The 18,956-nt window shown below is 45.7% G+C and overlaps 1 long non-coding RNA gene across 1 annotated transcript; it reads left to right on the plus strand.

Annotated features, from left to right (window-relative positions):
• Positions 1-10,034: 10,034 nt before the first annotated feature.
• Positions 10,035-15,201, plus strand: LOC140217362 (uncharacterized). The gene is made up of 2 exons (XR_011893905.1): positions 10,035-11,545; positions 14,996-15,201. It is a non-coding gene; the product is annotated as an uncharacterized lncRNA (long non-coding RNA).
• Positions 15,202-18,956: the final 3,755 nt, after the last annotated feature.

The raw sequence follows: 18,956 nt of genomic DNA on the forward strand, positions 1-18,956 counted from the left end.
GCTGTCAGTAGCCCTGGAGACTCTAGTCCTGTGCTTCTGAACTTGCGGGCAAATGAACTACATCAGTTTCTTTTCAATGCGATCTAGTGAAGAGTTCCTTTGCAAGTTTTTGCACACAACACAAATGGTCTGGAAAGCAACGAGTGAGACAGGCCCAATCACCTTTATAGAATCTCGAACGCGTAGCCATGTTACTTTGTCTAAAGCGGCGGTGATCTACGGTGCATGCTTACGTGCTGCTTTCCACATAGTAACTGCTCGCAAGATATTACTCTTTACTAGCCAGTATAACGGGGGTGGTAGGGGTGGGGGGGAGGATTCAAATCATGTGACACATAGACGTATCGTACAACACTCTTAACTGTACACTTGGAGGACTTGGTTCAGTAATGTATCTTGTCGTGTAAATGAATATGTCATATTTGTCAATAATATTATGCGTACAAGCGACTAGAGCACGAGCAAGGGAAAGAAACGTGCTCAGAGCTGCCAAATGTAAAGCTGCATGTTTTAAGAACCGCGTACCCAACGATATATGCTTAGAGAGGAAGAAAGAAGGAAAGATGATTTGGAGAACGGGTGGCAGCGAAGTCAACTGTAAAGTGTCTAGTTCAGTGCCCATCACAGATGGGGAAATGAGCAATGGAGCCATGACAGAGTTTTACAGTGGTTAGAGTTTCGCTTATGTATACGTCCCTCTAAGCGCAGATCACCTGTTGGAATGATACGCTGACCGTAACTTCACAAGCGATGGTTCAGGGGCAAAAATTTCTGCTAGAACGAATGTAGCGGGAGTATTTTATGTAAGAGTTTACCTGGTTGGTTAAAAAACAAACAGTGTATGAAGCAGTCGAGGCTGCAGCGCGACACCCAACCCTAGAATCGCAGCGGGAAGTGCGGCAGCCGATGAATGACCTTGGCTGATGTTCTTAGCTGGCAGCAGCCTTTTACAAAGCGACACGTTCGTGTAGCTCAGTTTTAGGTACTCTTGCTGAATTCATTGCTAATAGGATTCTTGGGTTTCCTTTGTTGTTCTAGTGCTTAACTCTGGTTCCACGTCTCCGTGCGCAGGAGGCACAGCTTCCGCGAAGTCAAGCATCTGCTGGTGCAAATGCGATGCTCGTCTCAAGGCTGTCCAGTCGACGCTAGTTCCAGGTCTCGTGGCCTACCAGCGCGGTCAGTAACCTCGTGTTATTGAAGGAAGGCAGCCACAGAGCGCCGATCCTTGACAGCGACAGAGCGGTGCGATACCAGTTGCGCAAGTGTTGTGCACGTGCACACCGCGGAAGCGGTTGCCCTTGGTGGCCTGACGGTACAAACAAGCGGCCGCTGCGGAGCGCTCAGCATCGGCCGCGCAATCGAGGGGGCATCTGATGTTTTCGTGGTCGTCCTGCGTGTGCTGTCTCAGTGGATTGCGTTCGCGGTCGGCTTGGGTATCGCTTGAGACGTCCACAGTGTAGCGTTGTGCGCGTCGAGATTGTGGCTGGTTGCTGTCACAGTGCGTGCGTGTCGAAACCGAGAATGCGGTCGTGTCGAAACCGAGAACGGTGGCTGTGATAGGCGTCCTGTCTCATAGTCCGACGCACCTTTGTGCATCGGACGACGAGAGAGGTCGCTGTGAGCAACCCCTGCTGCGTCTAACTATACTTTATTTCATCGCGCTGTGACGATAAGACATTTTCTAAATGTGATTGATGTGGAGATAGTAGTATGGTGTGCTGACGGAAGACTTCGAGCTTACACGTTTTCTGCAACGGATGACTTGCAAAGTACGGAGTAGAATCTACAGCGGAGACATCTACGGCACTAAACATGGTAAGCTTATCTATGTTCTTTCACTAACAGTTAGAGAAAGGTTTAATGATACGAAATGCAGATAGGCCAGCCTGAGGTACATTCCTCAGCCAGCTACTCAGCGTTGGGGGAAGGGGAAGAGGGAAAGAAAGAGGGAAGAAATAGGTGCATGATGGGTGACGATGATGAGGGAACATGTAAAGCACACATCACCGGTGCATCTCGCGGTGAAAATAGTGCGTTTGCTTCTGCGGAAGAACTACGTCTTTGTTGTTTATTCTCGCTTCGCGCTGTTAGAGGCCTTGATTTTTTTTCATTTTCATTCATCAGCGACGCTTACTGATGCCCATTGGCGCTACTATTCAAACACTAGATACGAACTCAGAAAGGCGACAGGCAAAATGCGACAATGGTACTTGCAAGTAATTCGTGGGAACAACCATAACTAAAGTTTCCCGAACTCTAGGAATTCATGTGTCGTAAAGGTTTCTTCGTTCGTTATTCCCACTTCATTCAGGTGTGCAGCCTTTAACGCAAAACAGGATAATAAAGTTACATATACACATATGCAAAGGTACATTTCCAACTTGCCCTGGTGACGTCCGTTTGGGCTCTCATCTACGTAGACATCGTTTGAACATCCATGTAAGTTCTTAAGTATACAGTCCGTATTCATGAAACGGTGCGTATATTTTCCTGGTACGCTAGAACAGGCACCTCCGGGCTGGTATGGGCATCATTATGATATCGAAGGCAGCCAGGATATTACAAGCTGCTCCTTCCAATATCGATAAAGCTTGCAGACCCTATGCTTTAACAATATAATGTATCTGCCCTATATTTTACAGATAGAGAGGCAAGTGCGTTTTCGCTAGCGAAATTCATCGCTACGCTAAAGAAAAAGAAAAACATAAGATTAGAATATGACAAACAAAAGAAGTTTGGAGAATTAAAAGTTGTCATTTAAAAAACGAATTCAGGCGTCACTTTAAAAATATTCGGAATGATAAGGCGCATTATAAACGCCCACGTAAATAATATAGTTGCCTCAAAGGGCAATTTATGCGACCGTCTTCATCTTTGTGTCCTATAGTCAATCACCTGCGATAAAAATGAAACTGAAGTCGATGGTCCACCGAAAGACCTGGAGACCCTTGCAATGGAAGAGCTTGGTGAAACCCCGGAAGTGAAACGAAGATGTTTGGCACAGCTACTACAGCTCCTTGAAGGTATGTCACAACTGTTTTGGCTGGCATCATCGTCGATCAGTTTGTCGAGGCGTGCTGTGATACGAACTCGGAATGTTACTCAGTCCAATTAGATAAACTCCCCTTACTGCTTGTTAAAATTATCAATAGCGTTTGATTTTCAGGGCAGTAAGAGAACAAGTTGAGTTATATACTGCACATTTATACTATCGTTTTATTCACCATGAACTTTCCTGGCGTGCATTGCATGTGGCGCGCGCGCATGTCCGTCCATCCGTCCGTCTGTCTGTCTGTCTGTCTGTCTGTCTGTCTGTCTGTCTGTCTGTCTGTCTGTCTGTCTGTCTGTCTGTCTGTCTGTCTGTCTGTCTGTCTGTCTGTCTGTCTGTCTGTCTGTCTGTCTGTCTGTCTGTCTGTCTGTCTGAGTTAGTGTTCATGCGCGTGCCTGCACGTGTCCGTAATTATAGTGTGTTCTTCATCTCTATCATTGTAAATGTGCCTTCTGTGCAGCGAAGTTTTGTTTTGTTTAGCATTCACTTCTGTGCCTATTTCTTGCCGAAACCTGTAAATTATACTTATGTGGGCACCTATCCGTAGACCATTGAAGACAGTCCAATTGAAATTGGTGTGTTTCAATGGTTTCTCTGGACCGGTCTGCGTATGCAGAGTGCCCCGTAACATCGAGCACAGTTCCTCCGGCGGTTTGAATTCCTCCGCATCATGTTAGAGCAGATTTGGACGCCAGGTTGTTCGTCGCGCTGGCGTTACCTCACAAAGACATTTTCTGAGATTTACAGGTATGCGGGAGTCGGGAGAAGGTGGCGTCTTATCAGGTTGAAGGATTGGGATTGCGCGCGCCGAAGTGAATTCCGTGAATCTCGAAGAGTCTCCTTTACCCTGAACTCCTTAAATAATTGCAAGGGTGTCATTCTGCCGACCCTTTCACCGTTTCTCAACACCACATACGTAACGAAATCTGGGCTGTTTATACGGCACGACGCAACAGTGCATTTAAACTCATCTAAGTTAACCTTATAGTCTAGTTGCGGATGTTATGAAAAAATAAAAAACATGCGTGAACTTCCTGGTCTGTGAGGCCTACAGAACTAACAAATCGATTGGAAGGGATATGCGGGATGCGATTATCAGCTCACAAGATACGCCAGCAATGATTAGTTTTGGTGCGCTGCGAGCTATAGCAAGGGCACAGAAAGAATGGGTCAGAGTAATTGAACAACCCCGCGAGCTGGCAACAGGCCATGTTCGCAGAACTGGTATGAAAGAAGGCAACTTTGCGCAATATTCACCCACCAGCATTTCTTACCTAATTTATGCACACGCCTGTGCAAGGTAAAAGCCGCTAATTTGCATTTTGTCTGTCTGAAGTCTCATGGCTTGATATGCCTGTTGCTAAAGATCGAGAACCTGCGTTCGTCTCATTTTTGCCGTTCACATTTTCATGGGGTTTTTCCATTATAAGTTAAACACTTTCAGAAATCAAAGGAGTAGCCGTCATTACAGTGTAATAACTGAGTCTCGTTCCTTTAATTTGAAGCGGTCAAAGATAAAGCGTAGAGTGAGGCAGCACGTCAGCTTTTGCGCCTGCTCAGTTTGTTTAGCGGAAGAATAAACGGCAGCTAATCATAGAAATTTTTGCTGTGTTACCTTTGTACTGCATGGTTTACAATATATGATGCGCGTAAAACGACTTCTAGCATAATAGAATTCAATATAATAAATTATCCCGCATATTCACCCGGAATCTACTTGCCCCCTTGTAATTAGGTACCCAGGAGCTTACTTTAACCACTGGAAATAAGTTTTGAATTATTTTTTCTTAAAGATTCTATAGCGGCAACTCATCGCACAATGTGCAAGAAGTTCGTATTTTCTCCCATTTTCAATTACTTCGTTTAATATAGGTGCGCAAGAAAATATCTGGGTGTTTATTTGCTGATTATTAGCGTGATGTTTTGACGGACAAATACTTTCGCATGGTTCTCTGAAGCAAGCGTTAGTTGCTGTACCACATATGATACATCATGCAATTGCGTTTTTTTTTTTTTGTGTGTGGAGGACAGGGGAGATTTGTTTCATCGCAAAGCAAATTTGGTGGCAAAGTATAAGGTTTGCAAGGACTATGCTATTTCTTAACACCTTTATTTGTGTAGCATGGGCAAAAAGTCAAAATGAAAGTGCCAGCAGTAACAAGCACACTCCGTTTCTCTAAACAATCTGTCAAGTTCTTTTTGATTCTCCCGATATATTTTGCAAGCTTTCTGCAATTCAGCTGTATTTTTGCATAAACACAAAATACGCCCGCAAAGGCAACGTGTACCGTATATGATGGGCAAGCATTCTGGCTCATAAAATTGTAAGCAAGCGCTTCTTCAAGAAAAATGAGGTTGGCTTAGGCATACCTGGCTTAAACAAATGTCTGTGTACTTTGTTCTTACGCGAAAAGAAAAATTCATGCCGCAAGGGGCTCAGGGCGTTTTTGCCTCATGGGAGAGTGGGACAGATGCAAAGAAAAGACAGGGAGGTTAACCAGAATTTATCTCCGGTTGGCTACCCTGTACCAAGGGAGGGGAAAGGGATGCGATAGGAGAGAGAGAGAGAAAAAGAATAAAACACACACACACAAACAAACACCCGTACACACGATACAGAACTGCTTCTGTGGGCACTGTCATGCAGTCTGCGAAGGCGTTCCTAGTGTTACACAGTGTCACCGTTCCATCGTACGTCCCACAGTGTACAGTCACAATTTGCCACAAATCTCGCGTCTTCTAAATAACGCATGAGCGCCTTCATATTGGCTCGCGCTGATGTTCGTGCAGGTCAGGTTCCAAGGATGTTGTTTTCTCTTATTGGGCACATTTCCAGTTGATCTAGGGTGGCGGAGAGGGCTGGTTATTGCGGGCTGAAACGAGACTTCTCACAAAGAAGGTGCCCGATTGTTTCGTTGCAGCCGTAGAAGTCATGACGTGGGCTGTTGGGCATTACGATAAGAAATGATTACGCATTTGAAAATATGCCACTAGGAAAATGCTACTATGGACTAGAAAGGTGCAATTACGTCATGGAAGGTCGGGTGGAATACGGAACTGTAAATTAGGATCCAGGGTTGGAAGGCGTGCACTTGTGAATTCGGATGATTTCCACTGGGCTAATGTTAGGTCACGCGCAAGCGCGGAAAGCTTTTTCGTTGCATCGGCTCTCAAAAGAGGAATGGCAACGCAGTTGACACCGTCATGGGCAGATCGGGCAGCTGCGTCCGCTCGATCATTGCCATGTATGCCACAGTGACTAGGCAACCACTGATATATCGTATCCTTCGTGAACTGTGGGATAGTGGACATCTCTGATCTCTGTAACGAGCTGCTCATGCGATCTATGACGCAGTGCTGAGAGTAAGTACACTCTGTAGAGCTGCCTTGGAATCACAGAAGTTGGATCATGCATGGGGTGGTTCCTCCAGAATGAAATGAAGAGCCGCACGCAGGGCTGCGAGATCAGCAGCTGTCGTTGATGATACATGTGAAGGTTTTAGCTGTATTTTGACGGATCTTGTTGGTATCACCAGTGGCAGCTGAACTTGCAGGTGTGACTGAGCCATCGGTGTAAACGTGTACGCGGCCACTGAGCACCTCATGTGAAAGTTCTTATGTGGCCTGCTTCAGGGCAAACGACGGCATGTTAGCTTTCCTCGTGATTCCAGGGATGGTGAGGCATATTTCAGGCTCGCGCAGGCACCATAAAGGTGAGGATGGTCTTGCTGTAGGCAGGCAGCTCGATTGGAACGAGGTACGATTGACAGCAATTATACGACTGAAAGTTGTGTGTAAGGAATCAAGAGGTGAGAAGGTAGTTTGGCCACATGCTGAACATACGCCCTGAGAGCATCGGTGGCTAAGTGTGTTGACATTGGGTCACATCGAGCTATGACAATCATTGCCGCTGTAGACGCAGACTTCAGAAGACGAAGAGACGTCCTTAGGGCTTGAGCTTGTAGACCCTGGAGTACACGCAGGTTTGTTTTGCAGGTGTTGCCAAGCACAGGGAGGCTGTATTTTGCGAAAAAAAGGAACAAGGCGTTATAAAGCTGCAGTATCAACCACACTGATGTTTCCCATGACTTCCGCTGAGAAATTTTGTCACTAACCTCCTCTTTGGGTATGAAACATGTGGGCTCCATGATAGGTCGCGGTCGATAATTACCCCTAAAATGCTATGTTTCCGTGCGTTTGTAATTGCTTGCCCATTGACACTTACAGAGTAAGGCCTCATTGCCTTCCGAGTGAATGTAACAAGGCAGTATTTCTCTGAAGACAGCTCTAAGTTCTCTTTACGCAAATGCATTGATGCTAGCTTGACTGCCTTTTGTAGCCTTGCTCGTACCTGCAGTCATGTTACAGCAGACGCGCAGATGCAGATGTCGTCAGCATAGAATGATACTTGAAGTGTGTTGGGAAAGCATCTGACTAGGCCAACGATCACTATAGGTTGGATATCGTTGGCCTTGTGGCACTCCACGGCATGTTTGGTGGTGAGTCGCGGCGCCATCCTCGGTCATCACGAAGAAATGCCTGTCGGTCAAATAACTACATAGCCCCTGAGAAGGGCGGCCGCCGACTCCGGTTTGAATGAGAGCCTCTATAATGGCATAATGTGCTACATTATCATAGGCGCATTTGATATCAAGAAACAATGCCGCAGTGAGTCGTTTCAGAGGTTTTTGATGTTGAACAAATGTGCCCAAATCGTTGAGATTATCTATTTATTAGTGCCCATGCCGGATGCCACTCATAGCATATGGGTACACGTTGTAATTTTCCAGGTACCATTACAGACGCGTAAAAATCATTCCTGCTATTATTTTCCCGATGCAACTGTCCAGAGCGATGGGGCGGTTGGAGGACAAACTTAACAATGATTTACACACTTATAATAAAGGGTAAGATGGATTTGTTGATTGGGCAAAAGGAAGTTTTTTTAATACACTTTTTATGACGTTAAAGCAATGTTATAGTGTCGACGCACGACGCGAAAACTGCGTGAAATAAGCTTGAATCGCTACCGCTGTCAAACTCACGCGTCAGGCATTTCGGTGCGCGCCAGGTGATCACGTACTCATGCGCACTTTTCAACTGCAGCGTCTCTCATCGCACGTGTAGTTCGAGCTCGCTGTCGTATGTTGTAAACTTTTTACAGACTTAAGGGAGTTAGCCAGACAAAAACCCTTAAAAACGCAACAAAATTTGCTGTGATGCGGACGGTGAATGCACATATTCACTGCTATCGCGAATGCTCGATGCACACAACAGTCAGTCCATGTAGCCTCAAGCGCGCTACCGGGCACCGCAACTTGTGACATTGAATGCTCTCTTCTCTGCAGGAGAAAGGAACCTGCGGGTGCCTGAAGACGACGCATTTCTGCTCATGTTCCTTCGAACCCGCAAATACCGAGTGAACGACGCATTCAAAAGAGTGAAAAACTACTTCCGCGTCCGCAAGCAAATTCCCGAGTATTTTGAAGACCTGAACCCATCTAGCATCCCATACCAGACAGTATTTAAGGACCACAAGCTCATTTTGTCGTCGAAAAAGAGAGATCCGCTGCGCAGAGCTGCAGGGTACGTAAGGTTCGGTAAGTGTTGTCTCCTTCGATTTCTGCTCATAAGATAATTCAGATAGTGCTAGTTACACCCGCAAATAACGGTTTACAAAGGGAAGATTCGGCCCAGGAAATATTCTACTATAAGTAAACATGCGAAAGGCATGAACGTGATCCTTGGGCAACGGCTACACTACTGAAATTTGCACTCAGAAGAAGACACATTCTAGTGACTGTTGCAAACAAGTCTTTTATTTATGCAGTGAAACGGTTCGCAAACCTGCACAAAAATCGAGCATATTTGCCGAAATTCTAGTTGCTTCACATTAGGCACCAAATAAGATAAATAATCGGTCTCAGCAACACCTTATATCAGGAACATTATGATGTGTAACAACTGCCACTGAAACGTCTACATTTCCTAGCAGTATCATTACGGCACCGCTCTGCCCTACTTATTCCCTATCCGTTAAAACACATCTATAGCATTAACTTCATATTTACCCGAATTTCACCGAAAAATTAAAATGGACTTTTCGCACAAATGTTCATTGTTTGCAAGATTATTATCACTTGTCCTTCAAGAGGTGCAATTAAGCAGACGTGAGCATACGATTTTTTCACTGTAGATAGGAGCATCAAAACGTGACACGTGCCATTTGAATGGAAAAGGGCAGAGCGGCAGCATACAGCAATCGTTTTTTTTTTTTTTTGTCGTTTCAGGAGCTTGGAATAGTGAAATATGCTCGATAAATGAGCTAATGCGGTGCCTAATGGTGGCCATCGAATGCAACCTTCTCTCGGAAGAGACACAGATTCGGGGCGCGGTGTTCGTCATCGACATGGAAGGCTTCAATACGCACCATCTCATCACGCTGTCACCGTGGTTTCTGCATCGAGCCGTAACTGTTTTACAGGAAAGTGGGAAAGTCGGGATTCCATGCCCGCCCGTGAAGTTTATAGAGCAATTCCATGCTGGTATCCCTAATAAGTGCAATAACTCTGTGAAAATACTCGTCACATTTGTTGCCTGGTGCAATTGTCGAATGCTTGGTCTTCGTTACGTATAGTTGTGAGTCTGCAAAATCCCACTCGTTTCAGGAGACGCCAAAGCGCGCTAAGAGCGAAAGCCACAATATGTTAAAGTAAGGTTTTGTGATTTTGATCCTAAGGAATGAGTGATTAACCACTTTGAATATACTACAAATGGCCGAAACGTGTCAAGGAACAAATGTTAGGAAAAACTGTCTTCCACATGACCGCAAAGAGAGAGGTTGATTGACAGAAAAATGAAAGCCTGCTGATCGCACCGCAACTATTAGCGTGCGACAGATACGTGGGCCGATATAACGTAATGATTTCTTTAGCTCAATTCTATTCTTACTTTGTCCCCTCCCCCCCCCCCCCCCCCCGGTGACGGCCTGCCAACTATAGGTGAAAACGTGGGCTGAGCGACGCTTGAACCACTCGCACAGCATCGGAACGAGTAGCCATTACAATAGAATCGATATGTTATCCCAGCCCTGAACAACAGTAAGCAATGTGTTGAAAGAAGTAGAAGGGCCGGAAATATGACTGAGACAGGAATAAGAAGGAAGATAGCGCAAGGATTTGGCAGCCGTGTTGCTGTAAGCTGCTTCCCAAACGCAACGCGCACTTAGCAACGTGTCACGGCAGCAAAATACTAAAACGAAGGATGTAGCATTCTGCTGCCCGAGAATTTGCAGCAGAATGCTGGGAGCTTTCAAATAATTCCATTTCGCACTGGTGCCTATTAGCCTCGTGGTTAAGTCAGATTGCTAATCCTAGATTTCGTCCAAAATACAACAGGGTTTCTTCTTGAGCGGCGAAGTTAGCATTTCCACGGACATCAAAACGGGCCCCATACAGGTGGATGACAATTTCTTCATTCGTGAAACCTACTCCACCCTGCGGATTTCAGATATGCTTAATGATGCGAAAGCATCAAATGGCTCATTGATCGAAAAAGCCGGCGTCTGTACCAGTGAAGTTACTCTGCAATTCCCTTTGGCTGCGACGCCACGTCACCTGCGCGTCTCGACGGAGCAGAACCGGCGAAAGGGTACACGTGCTACCTCGCTGGCGCACCACGTGTTGCGTGAGCGGACAGGACATCGCACGGATGCCCCGTGACCCTCGCCTTCCGAAGCCTGTGTTATAAGCGCGTTTCTTGTCCGCGCAAGCTCTCGCCTGCGTTCTAACGACGCCTCGGTAATCGCTCTAAAGAAATAATGTATAAAATACAGAACAAGTTCGAAAGGAAACACGTTTCCGATGGTGAGTACTGAACCTACGATTCTACGCTCAGAAGCCAAGTGTCATACCCATGGGCTAAACCATCGCCTCCTAGATAATAGGCTTCTGCACTCTGTTTTACACCATCATGCTACTTGGACCCAAATTTCCATTGCCAAGCCCGGCGTGACGAACGCGGTGAAGTCAAAATCCCCGCGGCTTACTCGGATGCGTCCCCATTAGATTCTATGGCAGTCGGGCAAGGTAGCATGACGACACGGATCGAAGTACGTCGGCCTTCTGCTATCGAGGAGGCGTTGGCGAAGCATATGAACGCGCTTGCTTGCCCCCGAAGAGTTCATAATTCGAAGTACCGCTCACCGGAATTCCATTGCACAGTAGTGCTTTCGCATTCACAAGTCATATGAAGTGCTTAGGTGACCTCCGATATTTTTTGAAAATAATTAGAAACTTGTAACAGCGTACCCTTGATGAAGCAAGAGTAAATTTATACCAAGGAACCACTTTTCATCAATGGCGTCAACATATTCTTCCCTTGCAGGATTCACTCCCTGCCCGCATCAAGGGAATTTACTTTGTCAACACTCCAGCTATCTTCACTTTTGCTTATTCTCTCCTCAAGTCCTTCATGTCTGCAAAATTAAGGAAAAGGGTATGTGCAATCTGAATCTTCTAAATAGGAAGTATGTAGTGGGATACGTGCAGTGCGCTATCTTCCCTTTTGTTTATTCTCTCATCAAGTCATTCATGTCTGCAAAATTAAGCAAAAAGGTATGGGGAATCTGAATCTTCTGAATAGGAAGTATGTAGTGGGATATGTGCAGTGTTGCCATGTTAGGGAATTCTGTCGCAAGCGACTTCCTTGTCTTTTTAGCGACATTTCTTTTTATTTTAGCGGCCGGTGACGTTTTAGCGACGTTATAGAACAACTGGACACATTTTAGCGACTTTGAAGTTAGAAAAGTTGATTCGAAAGTACCCTTCTGGAACCCACTTCATTATTCAAAAGCTGCATGTGAGCGGCCGAAATTTTCTGTATGTATAGTAGGCTCTGTTGCCATGATGAAGAAAAAGCCTTGATAGGATTCGCAGTGGGCTCACAAAATGCGATTTTTTTTAATACTTATAAACTGATTTAAATGGGTCTCAAGGCTCCGGGTTCTGCACTTTCAGTAAATATCTTCGATTAATGGGCATTTACAAATTTTATTTGTGAGATTTAGAAGGTAGTAAATAAAAAAGAAAATTAGAGGACGCTTAAGCTTCGCCTTCAAGAGTGGAACGCGATAGCGTTATCGCACCCCGTTCGCACCGCCCACTCATTCGCTCGGCATACTCTTGACGAGACGAAGGAGAGAAACGGGCGAGTGGCGCGCCACCTATCGGGGCAGCGCCATACATTGCGAGGAGGGGGTCTTCTGTGTTGGCCGCAAGATGGCTCTGCGTGTGCGCCAAGCGCAGAAGAAATGTAGCGGAAACATACTTCGCTACTCGTTTAACTGCGACTTCTGTAATTCACATGCTCATAATTACCGATATACACCGGAGTATAACTTTCTGCGGCACGTTTCTAAGGCAACTCCGCATTCACTAGAGGCGCCTTTGTCCCGCTTTGAACCATCGAACTCATGGCTGAGTGATAGCGTCTTCGTCTCACACTCTCACACTGCGGAGACCCTGGTTCGATTCCCACCCAGCCCATCTTGCAAGTTGTTCGTATTTATGAATTTCCTTCCGGGATTTCTCACTCACGGCCAACACCGCCGACAACAACGGCTTTTCTGCGACACGAGCTCCTTAACGCTGTCGCGTTAAAATTGGAGGACGCCTAAGCTTCGCCTTTAAGAGTGGAACGCGATAGCGTTCAAAGTTCCCTAACTACTTCCCGGCAACTAGAGCGAATGTAACTTAATGTTTACCGGTAAACGCTGGCCACGAACGCCGTTTTGCGTGGGCCGCGTGCGGCGGAGGCGAGCGCCAGCTCGAGGTGTTTCAAGGAACCGGGCGCGCCGCTCCGTGGCCCCCAGGACACGCGCGCGCAGGCGCGCGAAAATGGCGGACGCCTCGGCCTGTTTGTTAATTGCAGAAACGTTGGAAAAGGGGTTTCCTTTAATTTTCGCGTAAGTTAATTGTGTTTACTTGTATAACCAAATTAGAATCCGAAAGCTATCATGTATGTAGGTTGTATGTAACTCGTAGTTTACGATATGTCCACGAATTTTAGCTTGAGAAATTCAATTAGTTCAGTAAATTCCTTGCATCACATGGAGGGCCTGGTTCGAAAATCTTTTTGCCGGAACGATGTCGGACGCGAGACGCCAACACCGGTTTTCCTGCGACACGGGCTCCTTAACGCTGTCGCGTTAGAAACTGAATAGACTACAAAGGCGTGGACTTAGGAGCCACTGGGCTCGTTCAACCGAGCCTGAACACACCGCGTCCTTACCGCTTGAATTTTGGTCAAATGAGTACTGCGTAAGAGCCTTCAGGTATGCCAAGGGGCGGAAACATAGTATTTGACTTACATAAAGGTGACGTTATTGTCATCGTCGTGTTAACGTGGGACCTTGTGTGTCTTGCGGAATTTTTCAGTCCTTTAAGGAGCGCTGTGAACTAGAAACATTTGTGCGACAACGTGAGCCATGTGTCTTTGCGTGATGTGCAAATCAAATTGTTTGTGTTCTTTTGAGTGTTGCTGTATTTACAACCTCACAATGGGAAGGTATAAGCTGAATTTAAGATGTCCGTGTCCGTTGTTATGTAAGTAAAATAGGACAACGCCATTTCACACTACTGATGAATTCACTGTTTTTTCTTCACTTCACGACTTAGACAAACGTGAAATGTTTCGGTAAATAAGTTATGCAATGCTAGCGTATATTATAGTGTTAGAAAGCACCTACGTTACCTTAAATTGAGTCAAAAGTTTTAGGCAGAAATTTAGCGTCCTGGGGGCAAAATTGAGCGGCACTTAAGCGACTTCTTCATCTCACTTCAGCGATACGCTTCAAGAAATTAGGTAACACCGGATATGTTACAAGCGCATGATTGTGTTATATAAGGCAAATGATGTACCGTGGTATACATAAATAGCGCTTATGTGCTGTTGCTCTATGATGTCTGTCTGTTGCTGTCTTCAGGACTCATGCTGTCCTTATTCTACCTTTTTCTACCTTTCTGTCTGTAGTCCATTCTCTAACTAAGTGGTATAATGAAAGCATTCAGTCATTTCCTACGGAGCAGGCATGTTATCACTTGAAGTTACAGAGGCAAATAAGTCCATTTATCACGAAGTCACTTGCATTTATTATCTAACGGCCTTAAAGAAATATCCACCAATCGCTCCTCTGTTTCCTTTTTTATTCTCAAATGTTGCAACCACACGTTTGGTTAACATCATCCAACAGAATAACGAATATTGTGGTTTTCCTGTTTCGTTGTGTCTTGTACTTGCCGCTAGGCAGCTACACGAGTCCGTGCAATTTCTCCGGCAGGTCGCTTCTTCGACGGCACAAAAAAAGGCAGTCGAAGATTTTGTGTGCTTTATTTAACAATGCTACCCATGAAATAGTATCTTTCTGGGAAATTTGAGCTTGTCCAAGTGCGGTGGTAAGCGTATATTGTAACTTTTCGTTTGCTGGAATAAAAAAAAACGCAGTACATTAAGGTGGTGTCCCCAGTTTGCCGTTGTATTGGCCCGATCTTGTGATACGTGTCTGCGTACATTGAGCGTGTTACGAACGCGAACTCGCCAAACCTGTTCAAGCTGAAATGTAACAGAATGCATGGTTATCACTAAGACACGGTTACTGCTAGGAATCGAGATGTCCCCCACCCATTTATCATATTGTCGTGATGGCTATTATCTTTCACTCGCTTTATTGATCAGACGTGAACTCAGGAAAGGGGGAGAATTGGTGTTGAATTATATTAAATTACATTAAATTGTAAAATTACACTACAATAATTACATTATTACATTAAAGTGTAAAATCTCGCATGTAGTTCTATGCATAGAATACGAAGCTTAAGATCTGAACAAAAATAATCAAGCCGCTAGATCAAGCAGGTTTACTTCCGCGTGCTTCTTTTTTCGTTGCAGCTGCGACTACTTGGGAGTGACTTTTCTACTCTTGGCGAGATCCTTCCTTCTGAGTTCATACCCAAAGAGTACGGCGGAGAGCGGGAGGACTTTGATTACCAAAGCCAAGAGGAATTTTTCCAAAGCAAGACAAGCCATTTTGAGCAAATGTGTCAATTTGGCTACTCGTCAGCTAAATAAAGGGTACGCCTGTAACAGTAGAAAAAGCTTTCTTGCGACAGATGCTCGATATACCCAAATATCGAGCTTGCATTTTAAAAATAAAAGCTAGATGACGCTGCTGTCCGCGCTGCCGCTACTTTTCGTTCATAATAACCGGTGTTTTCTGCTAGCTAAGCGGCTCATAAGTGAACTAATAGTAAAATTAGGTTCTTCTTTTGCTTTCCTCTCAAGGAAACGGGTACCATACACACACTCTCTCTCTCTTGGACATCTGAGATGCACCGCCAGAGCCGGTCTGCTCAAGTGGGGAGTGCAGCCGCTAAAGGTAGAGACTGTAAGCTTGCTAGTGGCTTCAGATGGATGGAAACAAATGCTGAAGCTTCATCAAAGGAAACCTTTATTTGCAAGGACTTTTTACGTGAACGAGTTACATGGATGCAAAGTAAAACTGGACCACATAAGGCAGCCATGTCTAAGCAAACCCTACGGTGCCTACCCCCACAAGTCTGGTCCACATTGATCGGCCGGGACAACATAGCCAGCCACGTTTCTTAACCGTCGAAGCCCCACCTCAGACATTTCCAGTCCAATCACCATTACCTGGTTTTATAAATGGGCCGTCATGATGATGATGATGATGATGATGGTGATGATGATGATAAATGGGCCGTCAACACCAATCATTAAAATTGTTTCAGGTTCGTCCCATGAATGGTCCGACGACTACTCCATCAGTGAACTTCGAACATTGCTACCTTTCTCTAACGTAGTTCACATTGTGGACTATGCGCCATAAGTACGCCGTGTAAAAATACAACAGTCAAGAGTACCTGAAACTCACATCTGTCGTAGGTTCTGAGAAAAGGCACGCCACCCCGGATGGAACCATAACGCACTCAAAAGCAGTATGCACCGCTGGCACGATTTTTACACTGGGAAGGATCAAGATTGAGAATCAACGCAGATCATCTAAGCAACCTCCATTGCGCAGACGACATTGTGTTTTATAACGGCAGCGCATAAGAGACGGCAACACAAAGAAGACACAGGACACGTGCTGAACAAACGACTAACAGTTGATCACAAACTGCCAAGATTAAACACAAAAATCCCACATGTTTGCGCATCCCCACTCATAGTAATAGCTGGCGTTAAACCTTTCAAGAAGACTGATTTCACATTCAAACAGGTTGATAGAAGGAACCGGTATACGAAATTCGCGGTTTCTCTTTACGTGGAGAGCCTCAATGATTTCACCTGCTTTTTTATCTATGTGCTGGACGGTGAAGCGGGTCTTTTCTGAAAGGTTGTGGACCACATGGCGTACAATGGGCAGACAAATGCGCTGAGCAGGACCTTATCCTGTAACCAACGGATCAACTGCAACAAATCATTGAAAACCTTAGTGGGCAAACTGTAGGAGTAGGTCTTTGCATGAATGTTCAGACGGCAAAGATAAGCATAATAGCCCGGCAGGAGAACGAGAATTCCCGATTTGTAGTCATTCCCTAGAATCTGTACGTTTACCTGGGCTATTGAGCACAGGGTACCCTGAGCAGGAAATGAAAATGTACAGGATTGAAAGTTGGTTGCAGCGCATACGGTAGGCATTGCCTAGTCATGACAAGCAGCCTTGTCATTAGCCTCGAAATGTGTACAATAATTGCATTCTGCCGGTACTAACATATTGGGCAAGAACTTGAAAGTCAACAAAGCTTGAGAAGAAGAAGAACGTCCGCATAACGAGTGACAGAACAAAAAACTATAGGCGTAACGTTAAGAGCCAGGAAGACAATGGTGTAGGTTAGAAAGCAAATGGGTATAGCCATTGTTCTACTGGGTCTTAAGAGGAACAAACGGAGTTGGACCTGACAAGTAAGAGCCCCTGTCAGTCCATATGGCCTTTAGCTCTTGTTTCCTCTTTCTGTGATAAAGAAAGAAATAAACTTCAAATTTCAAAAAAATTTCAATTACATGTAACATGCCAGGCAGATAACCGATGATCAATTAGAGTTACAGAATAAATCCCAAAAGAAGGGAAGCATAGCCGGGGACGGCAGAGAACTAAGTAGTGGGATGCATAATGGACAATTCGCAGGCACGAGATGGTGCCAGCTGGCCCAACAAAGGGGTAGTTGGAGATCGCGGGGAAGGGCCTTCGTCTAGCTGAGGACATAAACAGGCTGCTGCTCATGATGATGACGACTGCTGCTGCTGATGATGATGAGTAGGAGGATGGGACGGGCGACAACGATGACGACAAGGCAAGAGGTGTAGAAAAGCACCAGTCTTAGGTGACGAAACGAAGCACAAGGAAACGTGTCAGCCAGGCAGACATTTGCCAGGAACATTGACCAAGGCAGGCCGCCAATATATAACCGGCAATGATAAACATAAGGATTTCTTATACGTGCCACACGACACACAAAACTCAATCATTGTAAGAGAAAAATATGTGTGATATGAATCTACAACTTCCTATAGGTGTGATCCGAACATTACGGTATTGCGCGTTTTTTTTTTCCTTCAGGCGATTCGCGCGATAACGAACATATTGTATAAGTCTGAACTGAAAACTACAGAACATTTTTCACATGCACACTTTCTATAAGACTTCGAAGCAGGAGCTTTCAGAAAATATTCATTCCATGTGAAATGCCCGAGACTTTGAAAGGAAGCATCACGGATTCTTATGGGAAAAAAATGGGCTATAATCCGCGATTGCGTGAATGAAATTTCACCAAAGTGAACGAAGTTTCTTTTTCTCGAAAAAAAGTACAGTTTTGGTCACGTAAGCCCTCTTTGAAGTTTCCGCAAAAAAGCAAATGCTGGTTGAAGGCAAATTTATGTGAAATCATCTGTGAAGCAAAGTACATTAACAAATCTTATTCTCGAATATTCCACTTGCATTGCTATTTCATTCGACGCCATAGATGAATGCACATAAGAAGTTTCTGTGTTTAATCGGCTCACTTAAAAAGCAAAAAAAAAAAAATTGCTCGTGATTTTTTTCAGAAAATGACCAACCCTTCCCCTACCGGAAAAGTAGGGTGCGCGAAGCTTGACCTGCGTGCACCTGACCTTCGTAACGGTTAAGTAACACACAGGTAACGATGCCGGATTGCTACGTCCTCCAGCTCCCTCAGCTCGGGATCTTCTCGTTGCTGTCGTATTGCCTGGGCTCGGCCGGCTCTGACGGCTGGATCGGCACACCGACGGCGAGCCCTTTCACGGGCGAGTTCTCGCCGCCGCTCGTGGAACGCTGCCCGTTCCTCGGGGAAACGCACAACCTCGTGGCCACCCCATCCGTTTTCCGACACTGAACAGAAACGAAGCCGGCGCAGCGCGCGCGAAACCCTTTCCTGCCCTTTCCCTTCCCGGCGGAAGCAAAACTGCTCTGATTGGTTGCGCGTGTGGCGTGAGCGCGCGCCTATGCAGCTGGAATCCTTGCTATTGATTCGCGCGCAGGCGCCGGCCCACCTGTCAACTCGTCAAACCACCCTTTGCCGCAGCTGGGCTGCTCCGGGAGAAAGTGGGTTTTTGCGGTGGCACGGCAACGCCATTTATGAGGCAATAGAAGCTTCGCTTGAAAAGTTTCATTATTGTCTGAGCCAGAATAACTTCTTTTTTGCTTTCACCTGGGCCGAGGGAGGAAAGCTTCGTGTGCGCTATCTTCTCGCCTCTTAGGCAGAGTGAAGCGAGAGGCAGCACGAAGGTCGATTCACTCGCTGGTGCTGCCGTTCTTCCTCACGCCGGCGCTTTGACAGCGAGCGTCCACGCACATCGAGTGGGATATCTT

This window comes from Dermacentor andersoni, chromosome 4 (genome assembly GCF_023375885.2).
Source record: "Dermacentor andersoni chromosome 4, qqDerAnde1_hic_scaffold, whole genome shotgun sequence".
In the NCBI taxonomy this organism is placed as follows: domain Eukaryota; kingdom Metazoa; phylum Arthropoda; class Arachnida; order Ixodida; family Ixodidae; genus Dermacentor; species Dermacentor andersoni.